We start from the raw sequence: 14749 nt of genomic DNA, 5'->3' as shown, positions 1-14749 counted from the left end.
TTTATAAGTTCTTAAAACCTTTTTTCTTAGAACTGGATGGTTCCATTTTGTGATACTGACCAATAAAACAGGAAGAGATGGGGACTTAATTGTAGCTAAAGAAAAATAAGAGTATAAAACAGCAAAGAACAACAGCAAAGATTTTGCAGTTTGTAGATTGTGACAATCACCCCTAATATCTCAGAATAGGTTTACCTCACAAAATGGGCCTAGTCCAAGAACAGATCAGTCTGTGAAGTCTTTATGTGACATGTGAAGGCACCCTTGGAGTGTGAAAGCTGCTCCCATAGTAAATCAGGAAAAGGATATGGAGGTGTTACTAAATAATAATCTAGTGTCCGTTACTTCTTTCTCTCTTAGGCTAGATTCTATCAGGCTGTACATAAATACCTGTTTCCCCTTGCCAATTCTACAGTGATGCATGGTAATTCTTGCTCCTCTGTAGTCTTAGTTTACAGAAAATTTAGCCAAAATGTTAAAGCCTTCCTGTTGAAACCATAATACAGGGATGGGGAAAGTCTTTTAAATAGAACCATAGCTGTTGGGGGGATGGGTGGGGGTGGGGTGGGAAGGCAACTCTCATTTGGCTGAAATAGAGTTTCATCTTCACCCAGCTGAATTAACCTAGAAGAGTTTGCTCTGGAATTCAGCTGGAATTCAGTAGTTCTGAAATCATTTTCATCTTGGGTCAATTTATTTCAAAGCAGTTCATCTTCAGGCTTTCATTCTCTATACGAAACATTTCACTTAGGCACACACTGAATGCCTGCCACACATTAGTCACCTATTGTTAGTTTTATGCCAGTTTCACAGTAATGGCTTTCCCAAGGAATCCTGGGAATTGTAGTTTGGCAATGGTGTTGAGACTTTCCTGTTGAAGACCCACCTTCACTGAAGGATTCTTTGGCAATTACAATTAAACCAGTGAAAATGTTCCTGTCATTCCTGCCTTTGGTCACCAGAATCCAAACAGCAATTGTATATCTGTCATGACTTCTTGTACTGGGGCAGGGGAAACCAGCATTTCTTTCTGATCATGGCTAGAATTCTAGGGATCCTGAAGCTAGTCCCTTTGATATACCAAAAGACTTCTCAAAGGAAGACACAACAGAAGATCATTTTAAAAGGTGCTGAAGATACCATGCAATTATTGCCATTGCTGCATACATACATTTCTTTGGTTCCAATGCGGCAATGAGTTTCTGCTGCTGTGCATGATCAGAGATGTTAAGGGTGGGGGAGGTGAACACCTTGGGCAATGATGCATCAAATCACATCATGTTGGATAGTGATGCACTGGTCATAGAATCAGCATTGTCATTTGTCTTTGGATATATGCTCCTTTCCCATGGCTTTTCTGGAATTAGCAACCATAAATTACATTCTCTCCAGTATTTACTTCCTCAGTTTGCAGACTGAGTTCTCCATCACCAGAATGGGAGTCAGTAGTTTCTGAAGCATTTTTATTGGGGTGACGAGTCATTTGTGTCCCCTCCTATCCACTTTTTGGAGCAATTTGCCTGTTACTTGCAATAACTAAGAAGGATATTTTTTAAAAAAATAGAAGCACCCCCCCTCCCAATGTGTTTTATGCTTAAAGAGAATGAGTCCCTGAGTGAGCTTATGTCTGTCATGTTTATTTCTTTATGCACTCTTTCAGTTTGTACATGCAGAGGAGAGCATTTTTTCCCCTCCCTATGCTGGTGGTATGTAAAGTTCAAATGGTCTTTGTATATTGCTTCCATCTTCTTGAGAGTTCTAACATTTCTGGTGTCTTTAATAAAACTGCATTGTGTAGATGCTGGCTATACAAAAGTGTTTTGTTGGGGGGGGGGAGCATTTGGTCCAATCACTGCATGCTGGTAAAATCCTCCTGAAACAAAGAAAAGGGGCCCTTGTGAAGAAGAAACAACCTCCCAGCACTTCCTCTTGCTTTTGCAAGATACATCTACATTTGAGCTATAAACAGGGTGTATGATGGGGTTGGTATTTGGTGACAGCAAGGGTGGGGGAAGCAACAGGAGACAGAGGGGAAAAAATTACCATAAATTAGAAGATCCTTATTGTCAGTCCGGATTACTAACAGGCCAGGGCTACAGGGAGGGGGCTCTTCCCCTCCCCTCCCCAAACCCCACCCTCTCCTGGATCCACCCCCAAAGTCTCCTTTGAACAGGTCCGATGTGCAGAAAGCAGACCATGAAGATTTCATAGCAACAAGGTAACGCTAAACTAGATCTCTTATGAATTGCTGGAGAGCAATCTATTTGTTAAGAGTATTAGTAGGAGCTGGCTCAGCACTCACAGAATAAAGTCCACAAGAGGCTTGTGTGTTTAAGGAAGAATGTGCTGTATTATTAAAGAATCAAGAAAGAGCTAGCTTGCTGTCTGTCTGTCTATCTATCATCTATCTATCATCTCTGCCATCAATTGCAGATTGCATGGGGACCAAAGAGAGAGAGAGTAAGCTCAAAGACAGGAAGTGGAAGAGTCGTTTAAAAGGAAGTCCCTGCGATTAGCATTCTGGGGAAAGGGAGCAGCTGGCCAGACAGGAAGAAGAATATCTTGTCCTATCTACGGTACATTAGTGGAGTACTGGGGTGCTTAGTGCAAAGAGATGTTACACTGTCATTCACTTCCAGCAAAAAGAAAGATAGTTCAAGGGTGGGCAGCCCTAACCAAGAGTCATTGAATTTCATGATTGAAGACATATCAATACTACTGATTAGTTTAATAACTATTTGAATGGCCTTCACCAAAGAATCTGAAGAACTGTAGTATACTAAGGGTACTGAGAATGACCTGCTTGAAGTTACAACTGGCCCTCATGGTTTCCAAGATTCCCCAGAGAGGAAGAATATTTAAGACAAGGACTGCCAGACTACAGAGATCGGTTCCTCTGGAGAAAATGACAGCTTCAGAGGGAAGACTCCTTGGTGTAGTGGTTAAGTGCACGGACTCTTATCTGGGAGAACCTGGTTTGATTCTCCACTTCTCCACATGCGTGACCTTGAGTCACACAAATTCTCGCAGAGCTATTCCTCATAAGAGCAGTTTCTGTCAGAGCTCTCTCAGCTCCACCTACCTCACAGAGCATCTGTTGTGGGGATGGGAAGGGAAAGGAGATTGTAAACTGCTCAGATTCCTTCAGGTAGTGAAGGGCAGGGTATACCGTAAATCCAATCTCTTCTCATCTCTCTTTTGACCCCCCTTCCCAGACTCCACCCTCCTCAGATACTGCCCTCAAATCTCCAGGAATTTCTGATTCTGGATTTAGCAATACTAGGGCCTCCAGGATGCATCAAGCCCTCTCACAAACCCTGACTGCTCCTGTGTCTTTAAGCAAGGTTTGATTTTTAAAAGTCATCAGCTGAAGGTTTTTGTGACAGGGAGCTAAATCAGATGTCCCACTGATTGCTGTGGCTCCAACTGATATTAAAGGGAAGGCCACAGGGGCTTATTTCAACCCTACACATGGGCAAAAACTTAGCTTTAACTTAGTTACTTATGGGCAGTGCCTGTTGTGCTAAGAGTCTGGAGGAAGAGAGAGTACCTCATACTGCACACATAGGATTGCCCAGAAGGGGGATAAAAAACTCCTATCCCTTTAATAGAAGTGTCATGGCCTGTTAGGCTTGCCAATCCCCAGGTCCCAGCCCCCGGTTTTGCAGGCTCCCTCCCCCTCCCTACATGCCATGAAAAGCCCCATCCAAACAGCCTCCATGTGCCTTTCCACCTGGGAAAGCTTAGAAGAAGCTTTGGAACAGCTAGCTTTTTTGAAGCTGTGTGTGTGCCTTTAAATCTGTAGGAGCTAGGCTGAACAGGGGCAAGGCGAGCCAGCAGAACAATGTGGCTGTGAGAAAGGAAGGGAATGCAGCCCAGTCCCTCCGTTTGTTTTACAGTCCTTTTCAGAAGTCGTTTGCACAGTGAAATAGAGAGTAAAATGTAAACTTGAACCTTTAGTTTCCCTGTGTTAGTCTGAAGAACTTGGTTGAATATACAGCAACTTGTGAGTAAGTAAATTGCCCCAATGAGCCCACAGAAGTGTGAACTAGCAAACTGTTTATTTTGGCTGCTTTGTGTATGAGAAAGAGTAAAAGAGCATTAGAGTTTGTTCAAGGAGAGGTGCAGCTGCTGGGGGATGAGGAAATGAAAACCGTCCTCAGGGGAACTGCAGTGCTGTATTATTTATTCATTCGTTTGTTTATGGGAAAGTCTCCTGGCTCCACCTCCAAAGTCCCCAGATATTTTCTAAGTTAGACTTGGCAACCCTATTTTGCCTGTTATTTACCAAGTGCTGCTATTTACCTATATGCCATGAAAAGCTTCACCTATGCATCGTTAGAAAGTAAAGGGAACTGGGCATTTTTCTCCAGGCCTCTTGGCAACCGTAACATGAATATAAGAAGAAGCCATCATGTGAATAAGATAGCTGATGACCTTTTGACTTCAACCTGTTTTCCTAAGAGTGCACCCCCAAACCTGAGTCTCCAGGCCAAAATCTTAGACCCTAGATAAACATTATAGTTTGCTAGTTGCGGCAGATCAAAACTGCCATTAAAAGCTCAACTCCTGAGACCAGTGCAAAAGTTGGCACTCCTGGCCAGTGAGATACAAGAACTTAAAGAATGTGCCATTTCTCACTGTGCAAATGCTTGATGTGCTACAGCCAATCCCAGTATCAGAAGCTTTGTATTTTGCTTGAGTACATAAATGGTACCACTTCTGTTATTTTATCCAGTCCTGGGGGATTGTCCAAACTGATGATGAGTGCATGCACACAAAAGCTTACATTCTGAATAAAACTTTGTTATTAGATGTTATTAAATTAGGCTTACTCCTGGGGAGGTATACTTAGGATTGCAGCCTGTCACACTTGTTCGGAATAATTACAGCTGTTGCAGCACGAATAAAATTTGGTATATTCTCAGCATGGAGAAAAGCTGAATTCTGCCACTCATATAAATCCATACAAATTGCACATATTTTTACACATTTGATTTGTTTTGTTGCTATACTTCTTGAAGGGCTGTTCAGAGCACTAAAACCTGTGATCATTGGTTATTGCAAACCCTACTCATTTACATTTAACACATGGCTTATTTGTTCTCTTGAAGGCTAGGAACTTGAAATGTTTTAAAAATGAATGCCGAGATTCCAGTAGCCATTTCTGTTTATGCAAAACAAGATAATGGACTCACAGTCTTATGTCATTTACTGTTCTACCAAATGCTTGGCGCTGCACCCAAAGAGATTCAAACAAGACAAAGCTCTGCCTGTAGGCTTACAATCAAGATACCTCCTAAGAAAGGAAGTTTTGCGTGGTTATCTCTTGTTCTCTTTGGAGATATTGATCACGGACTCTGTTACAGACAAGGCTAGAATTTCATAGCTCTGTCATACACTCAAATCTATCTTCTTGTGGGCTGATAACCAGTTTGTTTACCGCCTTCTGAACACCTGTCAGGTGTCAGTCCCAGGTGATATATTAAGGGCTATTTAGAACAACTATAATTTGTGAAAATCAACTGCTTTTGTTTGGATATGTAATAATGGCCCTGAATGGAAGGCCTGCAATTGAGTGAGGAGCCTGAATTCTAAAACAAATCTTAGTCTTTCAGGGCGTTTTTTGTAGCAGGAACTCCTTTGCATATTAGGCTACATATCTCTGATGTAGCCAATCCTCCTGAAGTTTACAATAGGCTCTGTACTAAGAGCCCTGTAAGCTCTTGGAGGATTGGCTACATCACGGGAGTGTGGTCTAATATGCAAAGGAGTTCCTGCTGCAAACAAAAAAAAAAAAGCCCTGGCCCTTCCCCTGTTGTCCTCCCACTGTTTTTTCTCCAGGGCTGTTGGCAGTGCTACAGAGAAGGTTTTATTTACCTTCCAGTTTCCTTCTGATCCCTTCCCATTACAGCCTCTTGTATTTGCTCCTCCCCCTAGTGTTTGCTCACTCTCAGGGCGTTTTCGCACTGACCTTCAAGTGGTGCGACCACCCTCCTCACGCCGGCGGATCTGCAGGGATTTCGCACCAGAAGCGCCGGCGCACCCAAAAGAGCCGGCGACTTCCGTCGCGAAACCAGCTCAAACGGAAACCGCCAAGAAGCAGGAAAACGTTTGAGCTGGTTTCGCGACGGAAGTCGCCGGCTCTTTTGGGTGCGCCGGCGCTTCTGGTGCAAAATCCCTGCAGATCCGCCGGCGTGAGGAGGGTGGTCACACCACTTGAAGGTGAGTGCGAAAACGCCCTCAGTTTCTGATTCCCATTATCTTCTCTCCCTGCTGCTGTCACTCTTCTCTGTTCTGCTGCCTTATGGCCCTGGAGTGGCTGGTTCCTGCATCTAAAGGGTTGCCATGGAAGCAGCTCTTGTATTCCTTTCTCGAGGTTTGGCTTTACTAGTTATAGGATAATTTCAGCTGCATGCCATGAAAATATTCCCTTTCTGATTCTCCATCTTCTTGTTAAAGGCACAAACAAGGCAGGCTTTATTTCTCTGTTCAGTTGGCAACCAGAGACTCAAAGTCACAGAGCAGCTTCACTCTTCCCTGCTATTCAGCTTTCCTTTGGCAGAAGAAGGCTTTCATGAGTGCAAGAGACTCTTCTGCATCAATAGAAGGTGCTGGAGGAAAGTTTTTCCATGGAATCATAAGATTCAACCTATATTTGTGTCACAGCATCTACGGTCAATTCTTCTTCTGGTCAAGGGCCAGATACCTAGCAGGACAATCAGCCTCTTTTATAGAATCTTCTCCCTTACCACTTCATTAAGTCAATTTTGAAGCCTTTCCCCAGCCTAAGGAGCTTTTCTCCAACAGGTGAACCACATATTTTAGAGAAAGTCCTTAGGCTGGAACTTCCTCCAGCGTAAGGTAGAATAATGCCCAGAGGCTGAAACAAGTGGCACCTGAAAGACTAATACAATGGATTCCTGCATAAGCTTTCATGAATCAGAGCTCACTTCCTCTCTGTTTAACAATTAGTGATAGGTTAAGGGGGCAGGGCCATATGGGGTGACCATTGGTGGCAGTGTGGTGTCACTTCCAGGCAGGGCTTTTCTTTGTAGCAGGAACTCCTTTGCATATTAGGCCACACCCCCTGATGTAGCCAATACTCCAAGAGCTTATAGTAGGCCCTATAAACACAGAAGTGATGCCATGTGTTCTAGGAACTGCAAGAAACTGTGATAAAACCTTTTTCTTGCTGTTGGCCTGATAATTCCCGCCTCCCACTTTTTCTGCTGCTGCTTTGCATGGCGGAAAGAGCTGGAAGCTGGGAATCCCCCATCCACTTGCAGGGCTGGCAACCCTGCTTCACTGGAAGCACTAGGCTGTAAATCTATCAGGCTGGTTTATATACATGACAGAAAGGGTGGAGGGATTATTGCGAAGAGAGGTTGGTTCACAATAAGAGCAAGCCCCAAAAGAGCAATCAGTGAACTCAGCATGGGTGTGAGGCACTTGCCCTTATTAGACAGTAAAAATGTATAATCTAGTGCAGGATGAAGTGAGATAAGGAGGTGCAATAGGAAGTTATGGAGACACAGGTACAGTAATTAACATTTTTATAGGGTGGAAACTGCAGCTATCTGTCTGGATTTAGGTCAATGGAAATATCCATATTAGAGTCACATATTTCAGCAATGAATTGATAAGCCTGGTTGGAATGTCAGTTTCCCAGTCTGGACTCAGAAAGCATGCCAAATAAAGGGGCCATAAATTACCAATTAATCCCAGCCATTTAAACGACACCTCTGCTTTTCCAGACAATGTGTTAGCGCTGCTGATCTATTCTGCACAAGTTCATTATTTATTTCAAAAAAATTATATGCTGTCCTTTGTGATTCTGAGCCAACTAGACATTGTGCATGACGTTTGTCAGGACATGGGTGCCCAATCCAACTTGCTATCATGAGTAAGAAATTAGTAATTTACCTTGAAAGCACTCTGTTAATCTATGTAGCTCCAGGACACTCTGAGGAGGGAGGAGGGGCTTCTGGTTCCCCACCACCAGGGGTGGGGTTCTAGCAGGAGCTCCTTTGCATATTAGGCCACGCACCCCTGATGTAGCCAATCCTCCAAGAGCTTACAAGGCTCTATTTTGTAAGCTCTTGGAGGATTGCCTACATCAAGGGGGTGTGACCTAATATGCAAAGGAGGTCCTGCTAGAATTCCACCCCTGCCCACCACAATATTTTCACTTGTGGAAATGACTGTGGGAGGAATTTGCTGATATCTATAGCCAAAGAAAGGCCCTTCCCATGACCATTTCTGCTGGAGAAAACAGTGTGAGAGGGAATCTGAAAACCAATCCCTCCCCAAAGAACTACAGAGCCAAATGAAGCTAATGGAGATGAGAACTGGTGTCCAGATTACAGAGATCAATTCCACTGGAGAAAATGGCCTCTTTGGAGGATGGACTCTGCTGAGATCCCTCCACTCTCCACTCTCCAAATCCCACACTCCCAAGGCTCCACCCACAAATATCCAAGGATTTCCCAACCAAGAGCTGGGGCCACTTGAAGGTTGACAATCCTGCCACATAACCATGGTGAGCCTCAGTAAGGGTCAGCCACTGCGGCAAAGAGGAGTAAAGGCTCCCTGTGATAGCAAAAAAAGCAGTGCGGTGCTCACTGCCACAGCTGTAGCAATATTTAAAAGGCTATGTTGTGGTTGGTGGGAGGATACAAGAATTAGGCAAGGAGAAATACTTTGTTTCTTTTCAGCTGGGTCTAAGCATAGTCGGAAGGCCACATACTGAAAATATGGTTACCAACCTCTAGCTGGTGCCTGAGTATGCTAGTATTCTAGAATACTCTCCTGCTAGGGTTTCCAACCTCCCACTTGGTGTGGGGTTTTCCCCGATTTCAGGGTCTCCAACCTGCCAGCACAGGATTGGCCAGTGGGGGGAGCCCCGCCCCTGAAGAGCACAGTCAGTGCCTGACATGCCTGGCATGATTACATCACCTGGAAGTGACATCATTACGCCAGGCATGTTCTAGCATTTGGGTAAAAAGCTCTATGGCACTATAGAGTTTTTTACCAAATGCTAGAGCAATCCTCAGTGACATGCCTGGCACAATTACATCCCTTTCTGATGACATCATTGTGCCGTGCATGCACAGCATGCGTGAGGACAGTCCCCCCACAGCCAGCCAGGTAAGACCTGGCAAACCTATTTTCCTGCAATTCTAGCTGATCTCCAGACTACAGAGATTGGTTCCTCTGGAGGAAATGGCAGCTTCAGAGGGCAAATTGCATGGCATCACTTCCCTACTGAGCTCCTTCACTTCCCCAAATTCTGCCCTCCTCATGTACTACTTCCAGGTCTTCAAGAATTTCCTAAACTGGAGTTGCCTGTCAAGAGAGAGAGCTCTGCAGATAACTTATTCAAATAACACTTTGCATTTGTTCAAGGCGGAGAGATTCTTTGGGATTTTTTTGGCATCTATTCACAGATTACTGTTGTCTCTCTAAGATTCATTTGGTCACTGTTGCCACGATGTTTCAACTGTTCTTCTTTTTGTCTCCATAAAATCTCTCTCTCTTTCTCTCTTTGAGCATACAAGTTTATTTGAATGAAATATTTTCAGAGCTCTCAACCTGTGACCTGGCAGGCACACACAGGGTATCAAGCATAATACCCTCTTTATTCACCCAACCAGGAACATACACACACTGCTTAAGTCGCATTTCAAACTATGCAAGAACATCTGTGCAATTTAAGATGTTGCCAGTTTTTCAGGCCAATTGTAGTTCCCCTAGGAAGTACCCAATTAATTATATTGCTTTGGGTGCTGTCAACATGAATGCCACAGAACAGGAGCTAACAAGAAGCAAACATTTCAGCCAAAAAGCTGGCCTCTGAAGATTATCATCTGAAAATTAATCGGTGTAATTGTTCTGTTTCATTGACTGATAGCAGTATTATCATATAGTTTCCAGTGCATTGGTTGATCATTGGGAAAGCTTCTCTGCTCCCCCTGAAACTTGATAAGCAAATCAGGGCATTTTTTTTGTAGCAGGAACTCCTTTGCATATTAGGCCACACACCCCTGATGTAGCCAATCCTCCTGGAGCTTGTACTAAGAGGGCATTGGTAAGAAAGGTTTGCTTTTTAAAATATATAATTATTTAATTGACTCTCTTCATTCATATACACCCTCTGGAATTTAATGCTACCTCAAAGGCTAGAGGAAAGCGATTGGGAAAGGATCTGGAACTCCCCTTCCATTAAGGCTAAAAGCATTGGTATTTAACTCCAATTTTAAAAAATGTATTTGTAAGACGTTGGAACTTCAAATAAGCACGAATCATTTTGTTTCAAAATTAATCCATTTATTTGAGAACAAGCGGTCTGGTGTAGAAGCAAATTGAGTATGATACATTCCAAGGCCAAGCCTGGTGTTTTTGTATAGTACATGAAAGCATAACAATAAAACCATTCTCACACTCTAAGAGACAGTTGACGATTCCCATACTCCCTTATCTCTTTCTCAGGGAAGGAACCCCGCTGGTTACCTTGGGGCATGCCAGCTTCAAAGGCCCCAGATGTTTCTTGTACCAAGTGAGAAATTCCTCCCTTGTGGTTAGCAACTGTCCTTGTTTGAAATGCAGATCTTTGTTCCCAGGGTTAGTAGCAATGCAGAGAATATAACAGCCTACAAAATGGGGTTAGTCATGTCAAGTAAGCCTATCTACCCACAGAATGAATAAAGGCAAGTTACAATGTCTGACAGTATTCACTTTGGTATTTAAACGATGAGTAAAATATCTAGGGTCTCAAGTTTAGATTGTTGGAGGAATTGTAAAACTAAAGGCTCCCTGTATCATATGTGGTGGATATGTTTATATTTTATGTTAGTTTTACATGTTGTAAGCCGCCCTGAGCCACCTAGTGGGAAGGGCGGGATATAAATCTCAGATAAATAAATAAATAAATAAAATGTCCAACAGTGTCAAAATTTTGGAATAAGGTGGTAGAGCAAATAAATCTTATATTCTATTTAACCATTCCAGTAGATTTTAAACTTCATTTATTCGCTATCTGGCCTGCTAAATTGGTGAGTAAAGATCAGAAATCTTTAATCTCGACAATGTTGAAGATAGCTCTTATGATGATTGCTAAAAATTGGAAACCCCCACATACCCCCACAATTGCAATGTGGTATGATATGTTATGGGACCAGTATGTAATGGGGAAGACAATGGATAACCCTTTCTTCGAAAATGATACTGGTTTGGCTATAGATTATGATTTGCTTTGGGCCACCATTTTGGAATTCTTTGGGAATATTTCCTTTCTGCCTAATAGAATGAATTGTAGGCTTTTTCTTAATTCTTAATACCTAGCATATTATGTATTGTTTTTGTAAATTGTTTGTTATATGCATCCAATGATCTAAATTGGATTGTTGTATGTTATATTTATATTTCTGTTATTTATTTTCCCTATGGTCCCTGTGTTCTCTATGTTCCCCTTGTATTGGATTAGATTCAATAAAATAAAATCTATTAAAAACAAAACAAAACTAAGAGCCCTGTAAACTCTTGGAGGACTGGCTATATCCGGGGTGTGTGGCCTAATATGCAAAGGAGTTCCTGCTACAAAAAAAGCCCTGTACATACTGGAATGTAGTTGGGGTTGGCCTTTTCATATGTAAGCCCAACAGTTAGAGTACTACAGTATGTCACAGAAATGAGTACACCTCCTCACATTTTGTAAACGTTTAAGTATATCTTTTCATGTGACAACACTGAAGAAATGACACTTGGCTACAATGTAAAGTAGTGAGTCTACAGCTTGTATAACAGTGTAAATGTGCTGTCCCCTCAGAATTACACAACAAACAGCCATTAATGTCTAAACTGCTGGCAACAAAAGTGAGTACAATGTTCAAATGGGGCCCAAAGTGTCCATATTTTATGTGGCCACCATTATTTTCCAGCACTGCCTTAACTCTCTTGGACATAGAGTTCACCAGAGCTTCACAGGTTGCTACTGGAGTCCTCTTCCACTCCTCCATGACGTCACATAGCTGGTGGATGTTAGAGACCTTGCACACCTCCACCTTCCATTTCAAGATGCCCCACAGATGCTCAAAAGGGTTTAGGTCTGGAGACATGCTTGGCCAGTCCATCACCTTTACCCTCAGCTTCTTTAGCAAGGCAGTGGTCGTTTTAGAGGTGTGTTTGGGGTCATTATCATGTTGGAATACTGCCCTGTGGCCCAGTCTCTGAAGGGAGGGGATCATGCTCTGCTTCAGTATGTCACAGTACACGTTGGCATTCATGGTTCCCTCAATGAACTGTAGCTCCCCAGTGCCGGCAGCACTCATGCAACCCCAGACCATGACATTCCCACCACCATGCTTGACTGTAAGCAAGACACACTTGTCTTTGTACTCCTCACCTGGTTGCCACCACACACACTTGACACTATCTGTACCAAATACGTTTATCTTGGTCTCATTGGACCACAGGACATGGTTCCAGAAATCCATGTCCTTAGTCTGCTTGTCGGCAGCAAACCGTTTGCAGGCTTTCTTGTGCATCATCTTCCTTCTGGGACGACAGCCCTGCAGATGGTTCAGATGGTGTCAAGCATGTGTGGCGGCAACCAGGTGAGGAGTACAAAGACAAGTGTGTCTTGCCTACAGTCAAGCATGGTGGTGGGAATGTCATGGTCTGGGGCTGCATGAGTGCTGCCGGCACTGGGGAGCTACAGTTCATTGAGGGAACCATGAATGCCAACATGTACTGTGACATACTGAAGCAGAGCATGATCCCCTCCCTTCAGAGACTGTGCAGCAGGGCAGTATTCTAACATGATAACTTTTGTTGCCAGCAGTTTAGACATTAATGGCTGTGTGTTGCGTAATTCTTAGGGGACAGCACATTTAAACTGTTATACAAGCTGTAGACTCACTACTTTACATTGTAGCCAAGTGTCATTTCTTCAGTGTTGTCACATGAAAAGATATACTTAAATATTTGCAAAATGTAAGGGGGTGTACTCACTTCTGTGACATACTGTATGTCCTATTCATGCATTTGTAGTAGAATTACTTCTGCTACTTAGGTTATGTTAGGTAGAAGTCACAGCCAATTTATGGTGACCCCATATGGTTTTCTAGGCAAGAAATGAACAGGGTGGTTTGCTATTGCTTGCCTCTGCATAGCATCCTTGGACTTCCTTGGTGGTCTCCCATCCAAGTACTAACCAGGGTCAGCTCTGCTGAACTTCCAAGGCCTGTCATGATGAGGCTAACCCGGGCCATCCAGATTAAGGAAATTTTACCCACTCAGATGGCTTGCCCTGTTCTTCAAGGTTTAGGGCAAATTATGGTAGGAAAAAGATTAAAATGGGGAGACAAATCTCCAGCAAACAGAAAACATTTATCATAGTACTGATATTGCAAGTCTGTCCCTTAGTTTTAAGATATCTGGTCTCAAATATGGGATAATAACTTAAATGGAAAGATTGCATTGAATATCAGGGAGAAAAATACAATGTCAAGCAATATGTAATCAGTGTTTCCTCTAAGCTGAGTTAGCATGAGCTAGCTCACAGATTTTTAGCCTCCAGCTCACGCATTTTGTCTTAGCTCAGGAAGGATGGCCCCAGAGCACAATAACTTATGCGGTAGCTCATAACTTTAATGCCAGTAGCTCACGACTTTAATACCAGAAGCCCACAAAGTAGAATTTTTGCTCACAAGACTCCGCAGTTTAGAGGGAACATTGTATGTAATTTCTAGTAAGGTTTGCTTGGGGATCTAGGCTTGAATCCTGAAAAATGTAAGCAGAGTTGTACTACAGGAAGGCAACTGTGCTGCCTTCCCCATCTGTCTGCAGCCCTCCGTGACCCCTAAAATCATGTTCCTGTAGGTCAGAGGATCCAAAGGACTGAAGAATTACCAATAATTTCCTTAGGGTTGCTATCTATCCTCTGTGACCAGAGATCTCCTACTGCTGCTGTGTGGTCCCTCCCATTACTCAAATAGGTGCAACCTTTGATCTTCGTGGCCCACGCAGTTAAGAGCTTTGCTGTAATCTATGAACTGCAAGTTGATTTTCTTCTGAAATTCTCTTATATGCTTCAATAACTAACATAAATCTGCAGTATGATCTCTAATGCCTCTTCCTTTTGTGAATCCGGCTTGAACATCTGGTATTTCTCATTCCACATATGGTAACCATCTTTGCTGTAAGATTTAGAGCACCACTATAATCATGTGAGAAATTAGTGTCATGCCAAAAGTTGCTGCAGTCTGACATTCCTTTTTTTCAGAATTGGAATGTAAATTGAGCATTTCCAGGCTGTGGGCCATTGTTTCATTTTTCATATTTGTTGGTGTATTCTTGTTAAGATTTTGATGGATTTTGATCCAGGTCTCAGATTCAGTGGGAGCTCAGAGGAGCACAGCTCCTGAACCTTTCTGAGACTTCCACCTCCTCCTTCTGAGAGTTCCACCTCCTTGTCCATTGAATAGTATATACAACTGCATAACAATCCCTGAATGAGCTCCACCACCTATTTTTCTACAAAATGACCCCTGGCATTAAGTATAGGACAATGGAGATGTTCTATCAAGGAACAACCCACTCACCCCATTCTTAGATAGTGGGTAAGGAAAGTCTTATTAGGTGCTGTGGAATTTCCTCTTTAGGTTTACATCACACACACGTTCATAAAATTTGAGAAACTAGGAGTTAAACCAGGGGTGGTCAAACTTGCTTATGTAAGACCCATATA

The sequence above is a fragment of the Heteronotia binoei genome, chromosome 13 (genome assembly GCF_032191835.1).
Source record: "Heteronotia binoei isolate CCM8104 ecotype False Entrance Well chromosome 13, APGP_CSIRO_Hbin_v1, whole genome shotgun sequence".
Classification (NCBI taxonomy): domain Eukaryota; kingdom Metazoa; phylum Chordata; class Lepidosauria; order Squamata; family Gekkonidae; genus Heteronotia; species Heteronotia binoei.
Note: the sequence above shows the minus strand (reverse complement) of the source record.